Source organism: Bos mutus, unplaced genomic scaffold (assembly GCF_027580195.1).
Source record: "Bos mutus isolate GX-2022 unplaced genomic scaffold, NWIPB_WYAK_1.1 CTG212, whole genome shotgun sequence".
Classification (NCBI taxonomy): domain Eukaryota; kingdom Metazoa; phylum Chordata; class Mammalia; order Artiodactyla; family Bovidae; genus Bos; species Bos mutus.
In genome coordinates, this window is record NW_027219576.1 from 227,108 (window position 1) to 233,252 (window position 6,145).

The 6,145-nt window shown below is 47.3% G+C and overlaps 1 pseudogene; it reads right to left on the bottom strand.

Moving 5' to 3' along the window:
* Window positions 1-5,590: 5,590 nt before the first annotated feature.
* Window positions 5,591-5,931, bottom strand: LOC102264546 (bublin coiled-coil protein pseudogene; annotated as a pseudogene).
* Between the last annotated feature and the right edge of the window lie 214 nt (window positions 5,932-6,145).

Consider the following 6,145-nt stretch of genomic DNA (forward strand, 5'->3'; position numbering starts at 1 on the left):
TTCTTGCTTAAAAAAAAAAAAATTTGGTGGTTACCCTCACCTCCATCTCCTCTTCATTTCAAGTCAATATGGCTATCTGGGGGTGGCACACTGTGTCTATAACCATAGTGGAAATGACTGATATGGAAAATGCTCCCAAGATTTGGGAGAATACATACTGAACTAAATGGATTTCTTGGCTGATTGGCCAGCCAGTTTGATTGTTCTTTTACAGAGAGGCTTTTAGAGGTTACAGGGTCACCCCAGGGCAGGAGCCCCTCTGATCAAGAAAGATGGCATGTCATATAGACCATGGCCCCTCTTTCAGAGGCCTGCTAGTTGCAGGTGGGCAGAGCGTAAGAAGGAGCAGCACTGGATGCAGCTGCTCATAATGATTAAGGACAGGGGACTCTGGTGTGAGAGATATGAGAAACTTCTTGTATTCAAAGAAGGGTTTTCTTCCCCTTCCACATCCCTGGAACCGCCTGGGATCAGCAGAGCATGGGGACTGATGATAGCAATGCAGATGATTATGTGAAACATGAGAATAGATTACATTCTGGCACAGGTGAGACTTTTATAACGGGGGCTTTACCCAACTTTACAGCATTCCTCAGACTTGTGGATGTCACTGTTAGAGAAGTTATTGTGTTCCTGCTTCAGTGTGTGCACTGCCATAGGCTGTGAAAAGCAGTTCCGGAAAGGTGACCATTGCCCCCTTATACTGTAGCCTAGAAGGGTAATCTGAAGGAGTCTCCTGGGAGGTGCCCACTGATGTTGACTACACTTGGTTGAGTAGACGCTCAGCTCTCATGTTGAGATTTCCCTGTGCACTGTAAAGAGACAACTGAAAGAGAGCAACTATTCTTGGTATGTTCTACTGGTATACCAGCCAGACAGTACTTTCTTCAAAGCTCACACGTCACAGGTGCCTTGTGAATGTCCTAAAAGACAGCCATATTGGCACTGGCAGCATGTAGCCATGGTGAATGGTGGCTCCTGGCCATAGTCTGTAGCCTCTTGTCAGGATTCTGAGTCCCATGGGGCGTGGGTAAAGTTGGATCTGGGTAGTAGGTTGGCACTGACCTACTGGTCAGACGTCTGTGTCACAAAGGGGCATGGGAAATATTGGGACTTGGGTGTAAGTTGGCTCTATCCTGAGGCAGACCTTGGTGTTATAAAAGGGCCTGGGAAATGTTGGGTCCTGAGTGTAAAATGGCTCTGATCTGAGTCAGACTTCTCTGCCCCAACAGACATGGGTCCGGGTGGTCCAGGTGGTAAGTTAGCTCTGGCCTGAATAAGACTTCGGTGCCTCAAAGGGCATAGGAAATGTGGGTTCCAGGCATAAGGTGGCTCTGGCCCGAGTCAGACTTCTATGGCAAAGGGCATTGGAAATGTGAGGTTTGGAGCTTTAGTTGGCTCCGGCCTAAGTTAGACTTCTCCACAGTAAGGATCATGGGAATTGTTGGGACTGGGTGGTAAGTTAGATGTGACCTGAGTCAGACTTCTGTTGTACAAAGGGCATAGTAAGTGTGGGGTTTCAGGCCTAAGGTGGATCTGACCTGAAGTGGACTTCTGTGCCACCAAGGGCATAGGAAATGTAGGGTCTGGGGCAGAAGTTGACAGTAGCCTGTTGTCAGAATTGTGTCATGGTTCAGAGCAAGGGCATATTGTGTATCCTGAGGTGTCTCAGCTCTGTGTGTGAGAATGTGCTTGGAACTTTCCACGTTCGCTTTCTGCACTCTTCCGCTGAGCACACTCTGCATTTGGTTGGAAGAAAGAGGTCCGATGGGTCTTGTCAATGAACTGTGCTTGAACCCAGGGCAATTTGTTTCCTTCAGGGCATGTGCCAGTGAGCCTGGATGTCCTGGAACCTCCAAAGTAAGGCATCCCAGCTGGAGAATGAAGACCTTGTTTTTCTCTTGCTGGAGAGGGCTACACCCCCAGTCTGTAACTGTCTCTCCCCCTGTGTATGTGCTGAAAAGCCTTTCTTCTTGGTGGTGGTTCCTTTTCCATTTGGGTCTTCCTGTTGGTGGGGGTGACATTGCCTCAAGGGGACCTTCTCTGCACCCTCAAGGAAGAAGGTGTTGTTGGTACAACAGTGGAGGGGTGGTTATGCATTGTTTGTGGTGTTGTGCTACTGGAGTTGGGGAGAGGAAAGGGGAGTTCAGTTTGGGGAGGGAAAGGGTTCAACGGTTTCCCCATTTCAGGCTTTTGCTTTCTCTTGATTAGGTAAATTTGGGCCTATAGGGCTATGAGCAGGAGGCTCTGACAGTTTAAGGAAAGACTGACAGTGGGGAGAACAAGGGTTTTGGTGTGAAAATTGTGGTGGACATTGTGGGTGCAGGGCTCTTTCTCCTGTCTCCTGGCACTGTTCCCTCACACTGCCATACGGTGGTCATAGCTGTGGTATAGAAGATAGTAAAGCGCATGGATACGTGTGAAGTGAATGAATGTGGGCCTCTGCCGGGAGCCGGCATATTGCATATTGAGTGCATATTGCATATTGCATATTGAGTGCAGCGCTTTCCACAGCATCATCTTTCAGGATCTGGAATAGCTCAACTGGAATTCTATCACTGCCGGGAGCCAGCGTGAGGAACTCCGCCCGTGGCAAAGGTCATGAGGAAGGAGGCTCGGCATACGCAGAGGCGGGATTGAGCCTCAGGAGTTCCCCTGGAAATTCTCGAGCATCTACCCCCCCCCCCCCAAACCAGAGTCTGCCTACTTTCTGCTTGTGCTTTCACCTACACCTCTGACTTTATGGGGGGCTGTCCCCCACTACCTCTCTCTGAAAAAAGAGTTAGCTTACAGCTTCAGTTAATAATTCCTGGGTGTGACAGTGTTTCAACCTACAAACTCCTTTGGAAATCCTCTAGCCTGCCTGAATAGGTTTTTCCGGCCACATGTGATTGTTCAGAGCCTCCCAACTGTGAGAGGCAGGAGATGTTCTAAATTGTCTAAACACAGATTCCTTTGAGTAGTTAAAAGATTGATTAGAAATTGTATTGGTGAAGGGTTTTTCACTTATTGGGCCAATGTTTGCTGCTAAGTTTCCATATCCCTTACCTGCTGTGTCCCTGGCAGTGTATTGATTAATATAATTGGTGTAAGCAGTAGCTTTAATGTTTGTAACGTTGGATCCTTGAGTTAATTCTTTTTATTGTTACAGCCCACTACATCTTTGCCCTATAGGAATGCAACTTTATCTAATGCTTTTGGAGGCTGGCGCCTGACTTTAGAATAATCACCTTTAGAGAAAAATAAGTTTCTTAAAATGTTAACAGGCCTCCGGGCCAGAAGATGATGCAAATCACCTAAACTTTTGCATATGATAAGTTTGCAGGAAGAAAGCCTGGCTTACTGCATGACTCTACCCCTTCCCCCATTATCCTCTATGCACAACTTAAGGTATAAAAACTACTTTGGAAAATAAAGTGCGGGCCTTGTTCACCGAAACTTGGTCTCCCCATGTCGTTCTTTCTCTCACCTTCTGGCTGAATTATTCAGCCTCTTTTCTCCACTGAATTTCCTCACTGAGCTATCCTTATTTTGGCCTCTTTTCTCCACTGAATTTCCTCACTGAGCTATCCTTATTCTATTACTCTTTATATCCTTGATTAACGTTTAATTAAGCAGTTGTTTCCTGATCCTCAGCGACGCCGTCCCCGCTTCGAATTCCCTGGATCCACTGGGGCTGGACTCCAGCAGGCCTCTATTCAAGGTGAGGCATTGATACTGGGATCAGGTCCTCACATTTCATTTTCCCCGTGAATTGTGGGCCTCTCTGCCAGGAGATGATTTTGCTACCGCTGCTCTTTTTGTGCACCATTTAATGTTGTTTAGAATGTTCTATACTGTTGCACAATAACATAACCTGAGGGAGTTCTGAGAAGGAACACCTTTTGCTTCTGAGGAAGCTATAATCTTCCTGAGATGCTGCCTGTCCTTACCTTTTCATGATCTTCTCCTGCAGCTTTATTGACTCTGGTGCACTGCTTTGATGGTCATTTCTTCCTCCGATTGTCCAGAAGGTCTAGCAGTTTCTGATTTCAACTGCTTAAGTTGTTCCCTCTTTACCTAGTTCTCCCCTTTTGCAAGAATTTTTGCTTCCAGGTCCTTAAAGGAGCATTCCCGGGTTGTCAAATTGGCAAGAGGTTTAGTGAGCTTTTTAAAATGATTTCCACATACTGCAAAGAGGCAGAGAAAGAACTGACAAGTTTTCCAAAGTAAAACTTCTAAAGCAAAGGGAGGGTTGAAAGCCTGCTCTCATTTTTCAATGGGGATAATTAAACATTTTTTCTTGTGTCACTTTGTATTTGCCCTCCAATATCCTAACATGAGACACCATGTCTCCCCAGGTGTCTGTCCCCAACAAATTGTGATTGCCGCACCCTGGCCAAACTCAGGCCACAGGGAACTTCCTTCAGTGGAACTTGTGCCAAAGGTACCTCAAGGAAAAGGAATAAGTAGGAGCCACTGTTCACCCTCCAGCTCGCTTATATTTTACCAATATCTGTGCCCTTATGGCAAGTTCTCTGTGGTCATTTGCAGTAGGGACTATAACCAGAGGCCTTGTTTACAGATGGCTTCAGTTGTTATGCTGATCTCACCAGTCTTGGCAAGTGGAAGATGTACTGTTCCACTCTGTCAGAGGGGAACAGAAGATTGTGTAGAATATTTTGAATTTGTAAAATTTTGTTTTTCAATAAAATGTGTATGATGGAAAAGCTCCCACTTGTAGATGTTATTATTTGTGATGACTCCAATCACGATCAATGAAGATGTGGCTCTGCATATGCATCACATCAGGTACCGAGTGGGACACTGGGCTCAGTAATCTGGGGCATTGATGACAGGGGGTGGGGTGGCAGGGTGAGAGTTATCCAGGTCAGAATTGAAGTTCTCCCCTTGTTAAGGTGAGAAGAACGGTAGGTAATCTGACATCTTCCTAGGTGATGTGATCCTTCTGGCCACTTCATGAGGATGACAGATACATGCCTGGATATTGTGGGGGTGGTGGGGGTATCTCCTGCTTCTGTTAAGGGTGAGGATACGAGAAGTGGCCCAGCATGGTTCTGGAGAACATCAGAAGTTATGGGAACAAAAATCTGGAAGCACACAATTAGCTCCTGGCCCATTTTGTATTAGAATCCAGTCCCTTGAGTATTAGGGATTTTTAACTATGTAACACTCCTTACCAGAGTATGAATGGACAGAATCAAAAAGGTACCTGAATGGCAGAATTATTTTGTGCTTGAAAAAAACAAAATTCTGCACATATTGTGTAAAATTTCTAATAGGTAAATTTACCAATCCTTTGTACAGCAGCTTGCAGACAACATTTTATGAAATAGCCATTTAATTGGCAACATGGTGCAGGAATACTAATTCTGGAGAATGTTAAGATAACTCTCAATCCGTCTAATGAACCTAGGCAGAGGGGGAAGCATCCAGGACTTGGGCAGGCAGGCATGTTGGGTGGGTCACAGGCCCACACCTGACCCTAGGTAGGGATGCCTGGAGGTGGGGGTGATGCCAGGCCTGCCAAAGGAAGTACCAGAAGGATGGCCCAGGCAGGCAGGTACCCCAGGACATCTGGAGGCCAGTCCTAAGCCAGGTGGCAAGGACTCAGGCTAGAGCCTGGCTCAGGCAGGCAGGGTTGGGGCCTGGCCCCGGCACCCTTGGAGGGCTCCACTAGGGGCTGCCAATCACTTGGGGCCTCCTTGAGTGGCTGCTGGAACTCAACATGTGTATACCAGTTAGATTCAAGCACTCCTGGAGGCGGCCAGGGAGGTGGTCATTCCTCTCCTCCAGCTGGTCCAGGCAGGTGTTGACCTGGTCCAACATGGGGTTGATGGCTGCCTGTACTGCTTCTCGGGTGAAGCCGTCATCCTTGCCTTCCGTATGGACAACCACAGGCATGCCCTGTTCCACATGGTCTCCAGACATGGCAGGCTCATGCACCAGCAAGGCTCATGCAGCCTTAGAGCAAGGAAGCGTGTTAGGTGTGCGGATGGCTGAGGCAGGGAGGGTGAAGGGCGGTCATTAAAACTTTGCACTCATTGAAATCGTTCTCCCGGGGAAAAGAAAGCAAGACTGTCACAGCCTGTCCTGATTGAAGATGTGCCCACTGGGTGGTGGATTCCGGTCTCTCCCTGATTAT